General features: G+C 44.1%; 1 long non-coding RNA gene and 1 other non-coding gene across 2 annotated transcripts in view; both read right to left on the reverse strand.

Annotated features, from left to right (window-relative positions):
- The window catches only part of LOC135969200 (uncharacterized), a 40610-nt gene extending 21212 nt beyond the window's left edge, over positions 1-19398 (reverse strand). Inside the window, exon 1 of the long non-coding RNA XR_010584319.2 lies at positions 19242-19398. This is a non-coding gene — a long non-coding RNA (uncharacterized lncRNA). The remainder of the gene's footprint in view (positions 1-19241) is intronic.
- Positions 6036-6142, reverse strand: LOC123571434 (U6 spliceosomal RNA). Its single transcript, XR_006695598.1, has one exon. It is a non-coding gene; the product is annotated as a U6 spliceosomal RNA (small nuclear RNA).
- Positions 19399-20271: the final 873 nt, after the last annotated feature.

The raw sequence follows: 20271 nt of genomic DNA on the forward strand, positions 1-20271 counted from the left end.
TCAGGTATTATAAGAAATCTTGAGATTATCTATACAGAAGAATTTACATAGGTTACATGCAAATACCATATCATTTTATATAAGGTACTTGATCGTTCATGGATTTTGGTATACACAGGGCTCCTGGAACCAATTCCCCCAACCCACAGATATTGAGGGACAGCTATATTGTTACATATATATATGAATATATATGCCAGCATATAAATCACATATGCTTGAAAATAAACCTAAAAAAACCTTCAGAGATCTGATAACCTAGAACATTAGAACATGTATGCCCCAACAGCTCAGAGAACTCACATCCTGGGATGTACATCCATAAAGAGCTCAAAGATCAAACATCTCCTAGGGCATGCTTTTACAAACGGATCAGAAAACTCAGATCCTATGATAAAACCCTCAACAAAGGTCAAAGACTTCACACAGTGGTTCATTCACCAGTGAACACATTAGACATTTCACACCATCAGACACCACCCACAAACAGATCAGGGAATTCACATCCTGAGACATACACCAACAGATCAGAGACATCACAAACTGGACATGTATCCAAAAACATCAGCGGCTACGGGACCTGAAACCACAAAGGGTTCACAAACTTTCTTTCCTGGACACACATACCCAACTAGATCAGAGATCACTCATCCTAGGACATGAATCCAGAAACAGACCAGAGAATTCATATTCTGGGACACATATCCTCAAAGAGGTTAAAGACCTTCCACCCTGGTTCATTCTCCTGCAAACAGATCACAGAATTCACATCAGATACACCCCTACATGTGTATCAGGGAGTTCACATCCTGGCACATATACTGACAAATAGATAACAGACCTCACAACATGGACGTGTAACCACAAACAGATCAGAGACCTCAAATACCAAAAATAGTGCAGAGCCCTCAGATTATGTGCCATACAGCATCAAACAGGTCAGGGAACTGAAATCCTGGGATATGCACCCACAAACAGAGTAGAGGCCTTACAACCTGCACATGAACCCATAAAGAGACCACAGACATCAAACTCCACAACACAATCCACAAACAGATCAGAAACCTCAGGCCCTGAGTCATATATAACGAACTGATCAGAAAGTTCACGTCCTGGGATATACTCCACAAGCAATGCAGAGACCATACACTCCTGAGACACACACCCACAAACAGAGATCTCAAATCTTGCAATGTACAACTCCAATGAAGTCAGAGACCTCACAGGTTAGGAAAACACCAGAAATAGACCTGACATCTCGTAACACAGAACCATGAGCAGATCAGAGAGCTCATGTGCTGGGACATTTCTTTACCAGCAAGCAGATCAGAGGCCTCAATCCTGAGACATACACCCACAAAGAGCTCAGAAACCTCACACCCTAGACATATAAACCTAAACAGACCAGACACCTAACAACCTAACATCCTGGTACATATGTAACCAAACAAATCAGAAACCTCATGTCACAGGAAACACCCCCAAACAGATGACAGACCTAACAACCTGGAACAGAATCCTTAAATATCTCAAAGACTTCACCTACTGGAATATACTCCCAAAAATCAGCTCAGAGATGTCACATCCTAGGACATGCACACACAAACAGCTCAGAGACCACAGATTCTGGGACACACACCCTCAACATTCAGAGACCTCTCAATGTGGTTCATACACCTGCACACAGATCAGAGACTTCCACCATCAGACATACACTCACAAACAGATCATGGAGTTCACATCCTGGGATGTGTACCAATAAACAGAGATCAATGCTGTAACAAATCATAATCATAACGTCATAAAACAACACATATTTATTATCTTACTTTTCTGCAGGTCAGAAGAAAAAAATGGGTTTCAAAGGGCTAAAATCACAGTGTCAGCAGAGCTGCACTACTCCTGGAGGTTCTAGGGGAGAATCTGTATCCTTGCCTTTTCCAGTTTCTAGAGCTGCTTGCATTCCTTGGCTTGTGGCCCCTTCCTCCACCTTCGAAGCCAGGAGCATTTCATCTTCAAATCTCTATCTCTCTGATATCTGCTTCTGGCATCACATCTGCTTCTCTGACTTGGACTTTCCAGCCTCTCACCTCTAAGGACCCTTGTGATTACACTGGGCTCACCTGGGAAATCCAGAACCACCCCCACATCTCAAGATGATTACTTAATCACATTTGCAAGGACCTTTTAACATGTAAAGTCACATTCACACGTTCTAATGATATAAGGATGTGGACATATTTCGGGAACCTTCACTCCACCGACCAAGATATACATCTACAAGCAATGAAAAACATCATTTGCTGAGGTATCCACCACACATAAGCAACTCAAAGACTCCACATCCTATGTTGTATAATTCCAAAGGGATCAGGGACCTCCCACCCTTGGACATGCATCCAAAAAAGAAGTGAAGCACATGTTCTGTGTCATATACCCACAAAGAGGGTGGGGACTTCACACACTGGGACATACAATCACAAACAGAAGATACTTCACACCCTTGAGAAACACACATGAGGAGATTAGAAACTTAAATACTGCAATATAAAGGCAAAAGTAGAATGGAGGCCTCATCTGAGAAATACACCCACAAAGAGATGAGAGACCACAATTCCTGCAATACATTACTCACAAACAGATCAGAGACCTCACACCCCAAGACATCCACAAACAGAACAGAGATCTCAACCTGTAACATACACCCACAATCAAAGAAGAGATCTCACATTCTAGAACAAACAGCCAGAGACTGAGTATACACCTAATATCTTCAGAATACACCCACAGAGAATTCAGAGTTCATATCCCTGGAATATAAACCCACAAAAATATCAGAGACCTCAAGCCATGCATAATATAGTCACAATAAGCATTGTGACTATATTATATACCATAATATAATATATATTATATTACTATATAATACAATATATATTATGGTATATATATATAAATATAATATATACTATACCGTCATCTGTTCATGTTAATATGTTAACATATTATATATACTATTATGTATATATAATATATACTTAACATATGCTTATATGTTAATATATTGATATATTAGGATATAATATAATCATACAATAATTATAATTCACAATTATAAATATTGAGAACATATATATTACGTTATATAATATATAACTATATTATATATTATATAGTGTATATGTGTTCACAATATTTATAATTGTGAATTATAATTATGTTATAATATATTACATTATATGTTAATATAATATATTATAATTATGTTAGATAAATATAAAATATATAATTATAATACATTAGATTAATATAACAAAATTATGATTATATTAGATTAATATATAATTCACAAAAATGAAAAATAATAATTCTTGTGAATATATTATGTAAGGCTTGAGGTCTCTGATATTTCACACCTCACACTTGGAGATACACATCTAAACAGATCAGAGGCATCTCATCCTGGTACAGGTTGGATATCCCTTATCCAAAATGCTTGGGACCAGAAGTGTTTTGTAGTTTGGATTTTTTTCAATTTTTGGAATATGTGCATTCCAGTTGAGCATCCCACACCTGAAATCTAAAATGCTCCAATGAGCGTTTCCTTTGAGCATCATGTCAGTGCTCAAAAATTTTCGGAATTTTTTTTTTTTTTTTTTGAGAGAGAGTCTCTGTTGCCCAGGCTGGAGTGCAGTGGTGGGATCACGGCTCACTGCAACCTCCACCTCCCAGGTTCAAGTGATTCTCCTGCCTCAGCCTCCTGAGTAGCTGGAATTACAGGTGCGCACCACCACACCCAGCTAATTTTTGTATTTTTAGTAGAGACGGGGTTTCAACATGTTGGCCAGGCTAGTCTTGAAATCCTGGGCTCACGCCATCTTCCCACCTCGGCCTCCCAAAGTGTTGGAATGACAGGCATGAGCCACCATGCCCGGCCAAGTTTTGGATTTTGAAGCATTTCAGAGTTTAGATTTTCAGATTTGTGAGGCTCAACCTGCATAAAGATTTTCAAATGAATCCGAGATCTCATATTTCAGAAATACCTACAAAACATCAGAGACCCAAAACCCAAACACAACCCACCCACAAATACCTCAGATACCTCACATACTGGAACATACACCCCAAATCAGCCAAGAGACCTCACATCCTAGGACATTCACCCACAAACAGGTCAGAGACCTCATATCCTGAGACGTATACTCACAGAAACCTCAGAGAACACAAATTGAGGGATAGACACTCTCAAACAGGTCAGAGACCTCCTCCCTGGTTCATACACCCACACACAGATGAAAGACCCACCACATAAGACACGCACTCGGCTGGGCACGGTGCCTCACACCTGTAATCCTAGCACTTTGGGATGCTGAGGCGGGTGGATCACCTGAGGTCAGGAGTTCGAGACCAGCCTGACCAACATGGTGAAATGCTGTCTCTACTAAAAATACAAATATTAGCCAGGTGTGGTGGCACATGCCTGTAATCCTAGCTATTGGGGAAGCCGAGGCAGAAGAATCGCTTGAACCCAGGAGGCGGAGGTTGCAGTGAGCCAAGATCGTGCCACTGCACTCCAGCCTGGACGACAGAGCAAGACTCCATCTCAAAAATAAATAAATAAATAAATAAATAAATAAACACACTCACAAACAGATTGGGGGTTCACATCTTGGGATGTTCACTAACAACCGGACAGAGACATCATGCACCTTGGACAAGGTGCTCATTTCTTACTGTTGTAACAAATCACCACAATCTTAGTGCTGTGAAAAACACAAATTTATTTATTTATTTATTTATTTATTTTAATTTTTTTTTGAGACGGAGTCTCGCTCTGTCACCCAGGCTGGAGTGCAGTGGCCGGATCTCAGTTCACTGCAAGCTCCGCCTCCCGGGTTCACGCCATTCTCCTGCCTCAGCCTCCCGAGTAGCTGGGACTACAGGCGCCCGCCACCACCTCGCCCGGCTAAGTTTTTGTATTTTTAGTAGAGACGGGGTTTCACTGTGTTAGCCAGGATGGTCTCGATCTCCTGACCTCGTGATCCGCCCGTCTCGGCCTCCCAAAGTGCTGGGATTACAGGCTTGAGCCACCGCGCCCGGCCACAAATTTATTTATTATATATATTACATCTGTGTAGGGTAGAAACCCAAGAATGGGCCTTAGGGTACTAAAGTCAGGTGTCAACAGAGCTGTCTTCTTTCTGGAGACTCTTAAGGAAGAGCACGTTTCTTTGCGTTTTCTGGGTTCTAGAGCTGCCTATAGTCCCTCATCCCCTTCCCCCTTTCTCCATCTTCACAGCTGACAGCAGTTCATCTTCAAATTGCTCTCTGATGTCTGCCTCTGTCATGGCATCTCCTTCTGTGACTGTGCTTCCACCGTCACATTCCCTTCCATCATTTAGGGCTCCCTGGTCATATCTCTTTCACTGGACATCTTTGAGGGATGCTTTATTCAGCCAACCACAGACAGGTGTGCACAAACAATTAGAGATTTCACCTCCTGGGATATACTCCCACGGACAGTGCAAGGACTTCGTGAGCTGGGACCCACATCCACAAACACTTGTGTCATCATATCGCTGTCTCTGACTCAGTCTGTGTCATTACATTCAGTGAAAATCCAAGAAAATATCCCCATCTCAAGATGCTTAATTTAATCACATCTGCAAGGTACCCTTTAAAAAAAATTTTTTTTTTTTGAGATGGAGTCTTACTCTGTCACCCAGGTTGGAGTGCAGTGGCACCATCTCTGCCCACTGCAACCTCCACTTCCCAGGTTCAAGCGATTCTCTCTCCTGCTTCAGTCTCCCGAGTGCCTGGGATTACAGGCGTGCACCACCACACCCATCTAATTTTTCTATTTTTGGTAGAGACAGGGTTTCACCATGTTGGCCAGGCTGGTCTCAAACTCCTGACCTCAAGTGATCCGCCCACCTCAGCCTCCCAAAGTGCTGGGATTACAGGCATGAGCCACTGCACCTGGCCTTTAAAAAATGTTTTTAATAAACATTTTTAAAATAATTTAATTTTTAAAAAATTTTCTGGAACGCTTCACGAATTTGCATGTCATCCTTGCACAGGGGCCATACTAATCTTCTGTGTATCATTCTAGTTGTAGTATATGTGCTGCTGAAGCAAGCACTTAAATTTTTATATATTAATTTAGATATACATTTTTATAGATTTAGGTGTACAAGTACAGTTACGTTACATGGATATCTTGTGTAGTGGTGAAGACTGGGCTTTTAGTGTACCTACCACCTGAATAATGTACTCTGTATACAATAGGTAGTATTTCATCCCTCACCTCTCTCCCACTCTCACATCTTTTGGAGTCCCCCGTGTCTATTATTCTACTCTGTATGTCCATGTGTACCCATTGTTTAGTTCCCACTTATAAGTGAGAACATGCAGTTTTTGACTTTCTGTTTGAGTCATTTTACTTAGGATAATGGCCTCCAGCTCCATCCATGTTGTTTGCAAGGTACCTTTTAGCATGTAAGGTCACATCACAGTTTCCAAAGATTACGACATAGGCATCTTCGGAGGCCTTAAGTCAACACAACAAAAACATACATGCACAAACAATGGGAGACTTCACACTCTTCCAGAAAGCTCAGAGACCTGAAATGCTGGGACATACACCACAAACAGCTCACATACCTCATCCTGAGTTATACATCTAAAAAGTGACCACAGACCTCCTACCTTGAGACATACATCTAAAGAGAGTAGACACACACGTGTTCTGGGACATACACCCACAAACAGGTCTGGGATCTCACAAATTGGGACATACACCCACAAACAGAACAGACCTCATACCCTTGATAAGCAAGTAAAAGAGGTTTTTTTTGTTTGTTTGTTTGTTTGTTTTTTTGAGACAGGATCTCACTCTGTTACCCAGGCTGGAGTGCAGTGGTGCGATAAAGACTCACTGCAGCCTCGAACTCCCAGGCTCAGGCAGATCCTCTTACCTTAGCCTCCTCAGTAGCTGGGACTACAGGTACGCCACCAAGTCTGGCTAATTGTTTATTTTTTGTACAGACAGGGTCTCACTATGTTGCCCAGGCTGGTCTCAAACTCCTGGGCTCAAGTGATCCTTCCACCTTAGCCTCCCAAAGTGCTCAGATTATAGGTGTGAGCCACCATGCCCAGCCAAGATATTTTTTAAAAACTCTCATACTGTAATATACACACAAAAATAGATCAGAGACTTCATCTGAGAAATATAACCAAAATGGATCAGGTCTAAAATCCTGCAACAAGAACCCACAACATGTTAGCTATCTCACATCCTGGCAAATACACCCAGAATAATTAAAGATACTTGACATCTCGGGGTACACACCCACAGAGATGAGAGAGCTACAATCCTGGGACATACACCTGCAAACAGATCAAAGGCCTCGACCCTGAGACATACCAACAAAGAGCTCAGAAACCTCATACCCTGGATGTATACACTTTAAAAAATAATACAACTTGCAGCCTGTTATGTATATGAGCATACAAATCATAAATCTCATAGGCTTGGAAATAATGCCAAAAGCCTAAGATATCTACCAACCTGGGATGTACATCCATGAATGGCTGAGAAAACTCACATCTGGGATATATATCCACAAATAGCCCTGAGACATCACATCCTAGGATATGTATTCGGAAACATTACGGAACTCGCATCCTGAAAAAACTCCCTCAAGGATGTCTGACTTATCTCAACCCAGTTCATTTACCAGAAAACAGATCAGAATCTTCACACCATTAGGCATATACCTACAAAAAAAAAAAAGATCAGGGAGTTCTCATGCTGGGATATACATCAGCAAACAGATTAGAGACCTCATAACTTAGACATGTAACCACACAGAGACCACAGGCCTCAAACCCGGCAACATATACCCATAAAGATACCAGAGATGGCCGGGCATGGTATGGCTCATGCCTGTAATCCCAGCACTTTGGGAGGCCAAGGTGGGTGGATCGTTTGAGGTCAGGAGTTGAAGATCAGCCTGGCCAACATGGTGAAACCTCACCTCTACTAAAAATGCAAAAATTAAGGCCGAGGCGGGTGAATCACAAGGTCAGGAGATCGAGACCATCCTAGCTAACACGGTGAAACCCCGTCTCTACTAAAAATACAAAAAAATTAGCTGGATGTGGTGGTGGGCACCTGTAGTCCCAGCTTCTCGGGAGGCTGAGGCAGGAGAATGGTGTGAACCCGGGAGGCGCAGCTTGCAGTGAGCCGAGATAGCGCCACTGCACTCCAGCCCTGGTGTCAGAGCGAGACTCTGTCTCAAAAAAAAAAACGCAAAAATTAGCCAGGCATGGTGGCGGGCACCTGTAGTCCCAGCTACTTGGGAGGCTGAGGCAGGAGAATCACTAGAACCCGGGAGGTGGAGGTTGCAGTGAGCTGAGATAGCACCACTGCACTCCAGCCTGGGCGACAGATCGAGACTCTGTCTCCAAAAAAAAAAGATATCAGAGACCTCACACTCTGAGATATACACCAACAAACAGATAAGGGAGCTCATTATGGGATATACTCCAAAACACATCAGAGACTATATATGATCAGGGATCCTAAATTCTGCAACATACACTTACAAGCACGTCAGAAACCAGACATGCTATGAAAAAAAAAGTCAGAAATAGATCATAGATCTCATATCCTGTGACATACACCCACAAAGAGATCATACGGCTCATATCCAGGAACAGGTACCCACATGTACCCACAAAGAGATCAGAGGATTCAGACCAAAAGATATACACTCACTATGGGCTCTTTGAAACCCCACACCCTGGACATTCACAACTAAACAGATTATATTAGGTACATCCAGAACATATATAGAAACATGTGAGAGTCCTCAAAGTTTGGTATGTATATGCATAAAGAACTAAGGTTGGGTGCGGTGGCTCACACCTGTAATCCCAGCATTTTAAAAGGGAGGCTGACGCAGGAAGATTACTTGAGATCAGGAGCTCAAGACCAGCCTGGTCAACATGCACAAACATGCCCGTCTTACTAACAATACAAAAATTGGCCAGGCATGGTGGTGCATGCTTGTAATCCCAGCTACTCAGGAGGCTGAGGCAGGAGAATCGCTTGAACCCGGGAGGCAGAGACTGCAGTGAGTCGAGATCGCACCACTGCACTCCAGCCTGGGTGACAGAGCGAGACTCCATCTTAAAAAAAATAAATAAATAGGCCGGGCGCGGTGGCTCAAGCCTGTAATCCCAGCACTTTGGGAGGCCGAGACGGGCGGATCACGAGGTCAGGAGATCGAGACCATCCTGGCTAACGCGGTGAAACCCCGTCTCTACTAAAAAGATACAAAAAACTAGCCGGGCGAGGTGGCGGGCGCCTGTAGTCCCAGCTACTCGGGAGGCTGAGGCAGGAGAATGGCGTAAACCCGGGAGGTGGAGCTTGCAGTGAGCTGAGATCCGGCCACTGCACTCCAGCCTGGGCGACAGAGCGAGACTCTGTCTCACAAAAATAAATAAATAAATAAATAAATAAATAAATAAATAAATAAATATTAAATCCTGCAGTATATAATACAAACAGATCAGAGACTTCACATACTGGGAAATCAACTCAGAAATGAATCAGTCCTCTCAAATTGTGACATACTATCCAAAAGAGACAAGAGAGTTCATATCCTTGGGAATAAACCTGCAAAAAAAAGAAAAAAAATACGAGCCTCAAATCATAGAACATACACCGTCACATAGTTGAGAAACCTCATGTTTGGAAATACACTGAGGAATAGATGAAATACCTCACACATCCTCGAAAAGATCAGAGACATTATATCATGGGACATACACCTGCAAACAGATTGATGATGCCAAACTCTAGGAATTAAATCCACAGACTGATCAGAGACCTAATATGCAGGGACATATAATCACAAATAGATCAGAGACCTTACATTTTTTACATGCACCCATGAAAAAGATCTCACATACCAGGATACACAATGATACAATGATAGCCACGGACCTCACATCCTGAGACACACAACAAGAAAAAGGTCATAAGCCTTATATCCTAGTAAATAAACCCCCAACCAGCTCAGGAACCTCTCACTGTGGGACACACTCACAAACAGATAAGAGATCTCACACTTAGGTTGATACAATCACAACCATATCAGAGAACTTCTATTCTTAGCATATACCCATGAAAGATGCCTCACATACTGGTAATTACAATGACAAACACATCGCAGACCTAAAATCCTGGGACATACACGCACAAACACAGATCAGATCAGTGACCTCACACACTGGGACATACATCCACAAACATGTCAGAGATCTTCTATTCTAGTAAATACATCTACAAACATCAGAGACCTCAACCTCACATCCTGGGACATACTTGCAGAAATAGCCCAGATACCTAAAATTTCTGCATAAATCATCCCTTAATTTGCATGTAACTAAAAGTGGGCATAAATATGACTGCAGGACTGCCTCTGAGCTGCTACTCTGGGCACACTGCCTATGGGTAGCCCTGCTCTGCAAGGAGCAGCACCTCTGCTGCTGCTATACACTACCTCTTCAATAAAAGCTGCTGTTTAACACCACCAGCTCACCCTTGAATTCCTTCCTAGGCAAAGCCAAGAACCCTCCAGGACTAAGCCTCAACTTTGGGGCTTGCCTGTCCTGCAACCAGATGAAAGATCTCAAACTGAGTATATCCATGAACAGATAAGAGACCTTACACACAGAGACATATGTGGGCACATGGATCAGAAACTTCTTACTTGGGAACATACATCCAGAAACAGACCAGAGACCTCATATCCTGAGAAATATACCAACAAACTGACTTTGACAGTTTGACATACACCAATGAAAATCACATACTAATATATGACATACACCAATGAAAATCACATACTAATATATGGCAACAAATGGATCAGAGACCTCACATCCTGGGAAATACACCACCAAACAAATCAGACACCTCACACCTCTGCACATATACCATCAAAGAGCTCAGAGACTTCACACCATGGGACCTACACACCCAAAAAGATCAGATACTTAAATCCCAGCTCATATAACCACAAACATACTTGAGAACTCACTCTGAGCAATCCACCCCCAAACAGATTAGAAACTTCGTATCCTGGAACGTATAGCCACAAAAATATCAGAGACCTCATACCCTTGTCACTTCACATATACAGGGACATATACAGGGATAAACAAATCTGAGATCTTACACGCACCCACTAAGAGCTCAGGGAACTCACATCCTGGGAAATATACCCACAAACATGTTAGAGACCTCACACCCAGAGATGTACACCCACAGCCACAGCAGAGACCTCATGTCCTAGGACCATACACCCTCAGACAGACTAGTCCTCATATTCTCCAACACACACCAAATAAACAGATTAGAGTACTGACATCCCTAAAAAAATACAACCAGAAAAGCTCAGAAATATAACATCTAGGGAAATATAGCCACAAGGAGCTGAGACTCACACCTTGGCACATACACCCACAAAGAGATCAGAGATCTAACATTCAGAGACATAAAACCAAAAACAGATCAGAGACCTCACGCCCTTGACATGCACTCATGAACAGAGACCTCACAGCTGGGATGTACAATGACAAGCAGATCAGAGGCCTCATACCCTGGGATGAATACTCACAAGCAGGTCAGAAATCTTACACCATTGGACATATACCCACAAACAGAACGGAAACCTCAAATATACTTCCAAATGGATCACAGAACTCACATCTTGGAATATATGCCCCCCAAAAAATCAGAAATATCTTATTCTAGGAAATATAGATTCAAACAGATTAGAGACCCCATAACTTTGGACACACACGATCAAAGAGCTCAGATACCTTGCACCCTGGTATATACACCCATGAACAGAGATCTCATATACTGTGACATACATGTCAGGGATACACATAAACAGCTCTGAGTTGTTTATGAGCCTTATATCCTGAGACATACAAAGAGTGCAGAGCACCGATTCCCTCTCCCCTCAAACTCAGAAATATCAAAGTCGGGACACAGGCTCTCAAACACATTAGAGACTTCATTCCAGGGACTCAGTGGCCCAAACAGCTGACACCTAGTGTTCTGGATGCAGACTGCAGTCACCTTGGTGATGTCTCTTCCTGGGACTTAGAAATCCATATACCTCAAAGAATACACAGAAACAATACACAGTCCTCCAAAGAGTTCATGGATGTGAAACCCGGGACACTGACTGCCAAACACCTCAGTGACCTCATACCCAGAACAGACTGCCAGAGAGCTCAGATAATTCAAATTCTGGACTTGATCACATTCTGGATATGAACAGAAAAAAAAAAAAAAGCCCAGAATCCCCATGCTTTGGAACATAGCTCCCCAAATAATTCAGAGATATAAAAACCTAGAGAGAAAACCCCAAAAGGTCACTTAAAAATGCGAAACACAGAATGCCCAAAAGACCCAGACATCATGGCATGGATACAGACCCCGAAAAAGCTCCAAAGTCTCGAACTCCAGACAGACCATCAAAGAGCTCAGAAACACCTCTTATGAGTTATCTATTGCCACATAAAAAACAACCAGCTTTTGGCTGCTTGAGCATCCTCGAATGATGGCTGGCTTCTACTAGAGTCAGTGATCCAAGAAAAAGCACAGCAGAAGCCATAGTGCCTTTTAAATTTCCCTCTAGGTAAGTACTGCTTTGCTGCATCCCACAAATTTGGTAAGTTTTATTTGGATTTTCATTTAGTCCAAACTATTTTTTATTTCTCTTGAGACTACTTGGAGCCACTGGGGCCCTGCATCCTCCCCTAAAGTCTTTCTCTGGAGTTCATACCCTGCCTCTCACATAAATGTATAAACCTGTCTCATAACCACAGTTTTTGGAAGAGGAACAAAGTTTTTTTCTCACTGTGCATCCTTGCCTCATGGTGCACAATCTATTATGCATGTTCTCAAGAGAACCACCGAAGTAAAATTGTGGATTTACTAGAGATGAAGACATAATTCTGTTTACTCTTTCTTAAACTCAACATACATTTACATTAAACAACATGTGCACATGATTCCTAAGTTCCAACTGAGATAGTCCCAGGCCCACACTGGCCCCTGGCATTTATATGGATTGCCTGCTTCCCTTCCCCTAGCCCTGAATTCTGCTTTCAGAAGGGGTGTGGGATTAGGGAGAAGGGACTGAAATCAGGAGAGCGTGTAACTGTGCATTGTCCTACCGCTTCTTACCAGTCTTGTAAAAACCTCAGCAGATCAAGGTTTAGAGAGATGATCCAAAACGCTAGACTCTCCTACCATCCAACCAGGACTTGGGGGTTCCAGGTTTTAAAAGAGGGTCTATCAGACTCCAAAGTCCATGTGTTCTGGGTTATCACCAGTGTGATGAAAGCCTAAGGGAAGATGGACTCCAACATCCATCTGAGCAACGTCCATCCTGAGAGATGGGGGTCCCCACTCAGTCGCTGATGTCAGGAGACACAGAACAAACATCTCCCTACAACAACAATCTCCACAAACAGTGTCAACGGAGACTGTGCCCTCCAGAACAGAGGGCGAGATAGGTTCTGAAGGAAGTTGGTCATTTATACTTTATGGTCTAGGCCAAGCTTGTCCAACCCAAGGCCAACGAGTCACATGCAGCCCAAGACGGCTTTGAATGCAGCCCAACACAAATTCGTAAATTTTCTTAAAACATTATGAGATATTTTGGCAATTTTTTTTTAGCTCATCAGCTATTGTTAGTGTTAGTGTATTTTATGTGTGGCCCAAGACAATTATTCTTCCAATGTGGCCCAGGGAAGCCTGCTGGTCTAGACAAAGAGGCTGGGATTGCTGTGAATCCCGATCCTAATGTGGAGTGGAGGAGTTCACAACCAACTGTGGGGTTCCTACTTCTCACCACCTTTCTTTTTCTTTTTCTTTATTTTGGAGACAGAGTCTTGCTCTGTTGCCCAGGAGTGCAGTGGTGCGATCTCGGGTCACTGCAACCTCAGCCTCCCAAGTAGTTCGGATTACAGGCATGCACCACCATACCTGGCTAATTTTTGTATTTTTAGTAGAGACAGGGTTTTGCCATGTTGGCCAGGCTGGTCTCAAACTCCTGACCTCAAGTGATCCACCGACCTTGGCCTCTCAAATGCTGGGATTATAGGCGTGAGCCACCATACCCAACCCTCACTGCCTTTCTGAACTGGCATATAGTTCAGGCAGAGGGAAAGGGGGATGTCACACATACCACATGTCTGGATTCGGTATGTGATAAGGTCACTAATTCCTGATATAGCACCCCAAAAGAGCTCAGAGCTTTCAAACCTTGGAACAGAAACCGTAAGACAGACCACAGACCTCACACTATAAACCTCAGACAAAGACCCCCAAATTGTTCAAATGCTTCATACCCCAGACCAGTGGTTCTCAACCAGAGGCGATTCTGCACCCCAAAGAACATTTGGCAATATCTAAGGACATTTTGGCTGTCACAAATGTGTGTGTGTGTTGTGGGGGTGCTACTGTCATCTGTGAGTTGAAGCCAGGGATACTGCTTGCCAGTGTCCTTTAGCCAAAGACCCCCACCCCACCCAGGAACATACTTGTAGTTGAACAAGTTGGGATGATTACTCATTGCAGCGAGGGAGAACAAACTCCATGGGGAAGTGTGGGGTGGTGGGGTTTGAGTGATTTGGGGGAAGGTCTAAGGAAGTGGGGGCTCACTCTAGATTAGATGCTGTCAAAAAACAAGGGCAATTTTACAATTGGGTATTTCAATAAATCTTATCTATAGGGAGGGCAGAACAGAGTGAGGCTAACGCTGTCATTGGTAAGGAAGTGGCAGTCACTCATTTTAACCAAGAGAGGAGAATGTTTGGTATTTTATGGGCAACACAGTGAATCCTTATTTTTGTTTGTGCTTAGACAGCATTATAAAGTGGCTGTGCTCTATTTTTTTTTTTTTTTTTTTGAGATGGAGTCTCGCTCTGTCTCCCAGGCTGGAGTGCAGTGGCGCGATCTTGGCTCACTGCAAGCTCCACCTCCCGGGTTCATGCCATTCTCCTGCCTCAGCCTCCAGAGTAGCTGCGACTACAGGTGCCCACTACCACGCCCGGCTAATTTTTTGTATTTTTAGTAGAGGTGAGGTTTCACCGTGTTAGCCAGGATGGTCTTAATCTCCTGACCTCATGATCCGCCCGCCTCAGCCTCCCAAAGTGCTGGGATTACAGGCATAAGCCACCACGCCCGGCCTATTTTATTATTTTTTTGAGACAAGATCTCACTTTATCCCCAGGCTGTAGTGCAGTGTGGCATGATCTCAGCTCACTGTAACCTCAAATTTCTGGGTTCAAGCAATCTTCCAGCCTCAGTCCCTCAAGTAGCTGGGATTACAGGCACCCGCCACCATGCCCAACTAATTTTTGTATTTTTTGTAGAGACGGGGTTTCACCATGTTGTCCAGGCTGGTCTCGAACTCCTGAGCTCAAGCGATCTGCCCACCTCGACCTCCCAAAGTGCTAGGATTACAGACGTGAGCCACCTCATCCAGCCAAGCTCTGTCGATTTTATCATGGTCTCAGACTAACCTTACCTGGGGCTAGTATTCTGTGAGATTGTTCATGTCTGTTAGGAGAATAACATGGCCTAGCTATGGGGGTCAGGCCTGCTTCTGGGTATCAGGGGCTGCTCCCTTCTTTCCTCCCTTTCTCTCTCATGCTAAACATCTCTTACGGGTGAAATTATATCCCCTCAAAATTCCTACGTTGAAGTCCTAAACCCCAGTACCTCGGAATGTGACCTTATTTGGAAATAGGGTTGTTGCAGATGTAATTAGTTAAGTTAGAGATCATGCTGGAGTAGAGTGCCTAATCCTAATCCTGCGCCACTGTTGTCTTTATAAAAAGGGGAAATTTGGACAGAGACACACAGGGAGAATGCCAGGTAAAGATGAAAGCAGAGATGGGGTGATGCAACAGAAGCCAGGGAACAGCAAAGATTACCAGCAGGCATGCGAAGCTAGGAAAGATGCAGGGCACACATTCCCCTCACAGCCCCCAAAGGAACCAACCCTGCCAACACCCTGATCTCACACTTCCAGCCTCCAGAATTGTGGGACAATACATTTCTGCTATTTAAGCTACCCAGATTGTGGTACTTTGTCATGACAGCAGCCCTAGTAAACGAATACAATAGATCCTACAATGCAAAGAATAGCCCTCCATAACAAAGCAATTTCTGGTCCAAAATGTCAATAGTTCCAAGGCTGAGGAACCCTGCCCTGGATACAGAACCTAAAAGTATTTACTGACCTCATAATCTCTGATAGAAGACAATAAAAACCAGCTGATAGTACACACATCTTTGAATATAGTCCTTCAAAGTGCTCAGAAACCTCACACCTTGAACATGGAAGCCCATACAGCCCAGAGAAGACAAGCCTAAAGAGACCACTAACAGGTCAAAGACATCATACTCTGCAACAAAGACTACCAAGAAGATGAAAGCGCTAGCATCTAAAAACATACACCAAATGTTCAGAGACAACACATCACGAGACACAAAACAGTGAGACCCAAGAGAGCTCTGGGTCCAAAGAGCTCAGATATTTCACACCCTGGACACAAACAGGTGAACAACAGCTCATAAATAACAGTGTCATTCATTTCCTGGTTTAAAAAATTGTACTAAGATTATATAAGTTAACATTAAGGGAAAAAGAGTATACAAGAACTCTCTGTACTATTTTTATAATTTTTTTAAGTCTAAAGTGCTTTGAAAATTTAAAAAACGTTAAAGGCTGGACACAGTGGCTCACATCTGTAATCCCAGCACTTTCAGAGGCTGAGGTGGGTAGATCACTTGAGCTCAGAAGTTGGAGATCAGCCTGGGCGATATGGTGAAACTCCTTCCCTAAAAAAATACAAAAATTAGCCAAAGGTGGTGGTACACACCTGTATTCCCAGCTACTTGGGAGGCTGAGGTGGGAGGATTGCTTGAGCCCAGGCGGTCGATGCTTCAGTGAGCCATGATCACACCAGTGCACTCCAGCCTGGGTGACAAAGCAAGACCCTGTGTCCAAAAAATAAAATAAAATAAAAATTTTAACAAAAATGATCACAGGACATAAAAGGGAATTTAGAAAACTTAAATAAGGCCAGGTGCAGTGGCTCATGCCTGTAATCCCAGCACTTTGGGAGGGTAAGGCAGGAGGATCCCTTGAGCCCAGGAGTTCGTGACCGGCCTGGGCAACATGGTGAGACGTGGTCTTCACAAAAAAATTTAAAAAATTGGTGGGGTGTGGTGGCACATGGCTGTGGTCTCAGTTACTTAGGATCAGGAGGCTGAGGTGGGAGGACTGCTTAAGCCCAGGAGGTCAAGGCTGCAGTGAGCCATGTGCATGCCACTGTACTCAGCCTGGGCAACACAGTGAGACCCTGTCTCAAAACAAAACAAAACAAAACTTAAATACATCTTGCCAACAAGCACAGAAAACAATGTTAAGCTCCTCTAGCAGTCACAGAAATGCCAATAAAAGAAAAATGAAAATCAATTTTAAGAAAAAAAAAAAGGCCGAGTGTGGTGGCTCACATCTGTAATCCCAACACTTTGAGAGGCTGAGTCAGGAGTATCATTTGAGCCCAGGAGTTTGAGACCAGCCTAGGAAACAGAGGGAGACCCTGTTGCCACAAAAAAAAATTATTTTGAGACAGGGTCTTGCTCTGTTGCTCAGGCTGGAGTGCTGTGGTGCAATCACCGTTCACTGCAGCCTTGACCTCCTGAGTAGCTGGGACGACAGGCACGTACCACCATACCCGGCTACATTTGTGTGTGTTTGTTTGTTTGTTTGTTGGTAGAGATAGGGTTTCACCAACTTGGCCAGGCTGGTCTCAAACTCCTGGGCTCAAGTGATCCACCCACTTTGGCCTCCCAAAGTGCTGGGATTACAGGTGTGAGCCACCGTGCCCAGCGTACAAGAAAAAGAAAAAAAATTAGCCGGGCCAGGCATGGTGGTATGTGCCTGTGGTCCCAGCTACTCAGGAGGCTAAGGTGGAAGGATTGTTTGAGCCAGAGGTCAAGGCTGAAGTGAGCCATGATTGCACCACTGCACTCCAGCCTGGGCAACAGAGAGAGACCCGGCCTCTAAAAACATACAAAAAGGCCTGGGCAACATAGTAAAATCCCATCTCCACAAAAAATAAAAAAAATTAGCCGGGTGTGGTGGCATGTGTCTGTAGTCCCAGCTACTCAGGAGGCTGAGGTGGGAGAATCACCTGAGCTTGGCAAGTGAAGGCTGCAGTGAGCTGAGATCACACAACTGCACTCCAGCCTGGGTGACAGAGCAAGATCCTGTCTCAAAAATAAATAAATAAAAGTAAAGACACACACAAAAAAAAAAAAGAAAAAAAAATCCTGCACATCCGGGGACAAAGATCCATAAACAGGTTAGAAACCTTCGGACATTCTGGACCAACGTAAACAGAAAAACAGAAAAGAAAAACAAACAAACAAACAAAAAGAAACCAACCCTGGGACAGAGACCCACAAACATCTCAAACACCTAAACCTCTGAGACACAGATTTTCAAACAGCAAAGAGCCTTTACAGTCTTTTTATAAGTCATACTCTGAACTGAGATTCCAAAACAAATCAGACTTCACATCCTGCACACAGTCCTCCAAACTGCAGAGTGTAATAACTACCTTATGATGAGCTGACTTGACTTGAGAACCACTTTATTCCTACTACCTACCCCTCTCACCAGCCAAACACCTCCCCTGTCCAATGTTTAACATCCCATCATTTAAAAGTGTACTCTTTTAAGTCTTGCCCTCGCTCCAAAATTCTCCTTGTAATTGCCACAAGCTCTTCAGCATCCCAGAGCATGAAACCATGCATCTCTCTTTAGTCACTTATGGCCCACCCCATCACACTCCTAGTCAGGCCTGGTCCTGAGAGAAGCCTCCAAGTCACCCTCTTCTGGGAGATGGGAGCTGGCCTGGAGGAAGATCATGAGATCACCTTGAATCTTATCTGGGGGACTCAGACCTACAGGTAGCCTGAAAAACAAATGCCAGGGACCTGGAGAAGAGTTTTTCTCAGTACTGTTGTGAACGGTGAGTGGGTCCTGAAATCAATATAATGGGATGCAATAGGTATTGTTTAAAAAAAGAAAGAATAGGTAAAAGAAAATGGAAAAGATTACCCGACACACTCTGTGCCAGCCCTTGAGTACAAGCCAATAATGCCAGCTTCTTTTACAGATGCACAAGTTGAAGTTCCCAGACGGGATTCGAACCTACGGTCTCCAGTAGCCAAAGCCCTGCCTCGGCAACCCTGAACGCCAACCCAGGAGCCAAAGCGCTTGCGCCGAAACAGCAGCCAATGGGAGCGCGGAGCCGAAGGACCCGGTTTGTAGCCTCTTAGTGATCCCGGAAAACCTCGGTACCCTGGAAGAGCTTAGGTAGGCAGTCTCGCGGTGACCAATCAGAGCTCAGGGCAGGACTTTGTCCCGCCCTACGCAACTCGTCCAGGAAGCAATCACCGCTCCGCGGCCTTGCTCCTCACCCCACCCCCGGAGTTGATTCGCATCTGTATAGCCAACCCGGCGGGAACGGATATATTAATAAAAGCTTGGTGGTGGCGGCTTCCAGACAGGTGGACGCTTTAGGCCGAAGATCCGGTCCGCCCGGCGCGGGGGTCGGTCCAGGCAGAGCCATTCTCTCCTCGGTCTAGGGTGGAGGCCGATCCACTCGCGGGATGAGGAGACCGTTCGTGTCTCCACTAGTACAATGGTGTCTTCCGGAATACACGACCCCTCCCCTGTGGTACCTCCCATCACCGTAGTGGTATGGTCCTGGAGCTGCACAGTCTAGCCATTAACCCTTCATTTCCACGGCTCACGCTCTCCTTGTGTGTGCGACAAGGACTCTTTCATGTCAATGTCAAGTGAATCAATCTTTAGTTCACCGCAAAACTACTAAATGGACTCTCTCTTTCATGCCTTCCTCCTGCCCGTGTTCCAGCCCTGTGTCCCCAAACCCATGTCCCCCAGAGCACTGTCCTTGCCCCATACTCTGATGATCCGGTTGAGAGCAAAGGCCCAGGCGTCCAAACCCTTGCTGCAGAGCCACTGCCCATTAATGGGCATTCATTCCCCTGAGGCCACTGATGGAAGTGTGCCTTTGTGTGGCAGCATTTATCAAAATAAAAAGCAGACACCCCTCCTTACTGGA

Source organism: Macaca fascicularis, chromosome X, assembly GCF_037993035.2.
Source record: "Macaca fascicularis isolate 582-1 chromosome X, T2T-MFA8v1.1".
NCBI lineage: Eukaryota > Metazoa > Chordata > Mammalia > Primates > Cercopithecidae > Macaca > Macaca fascicularis.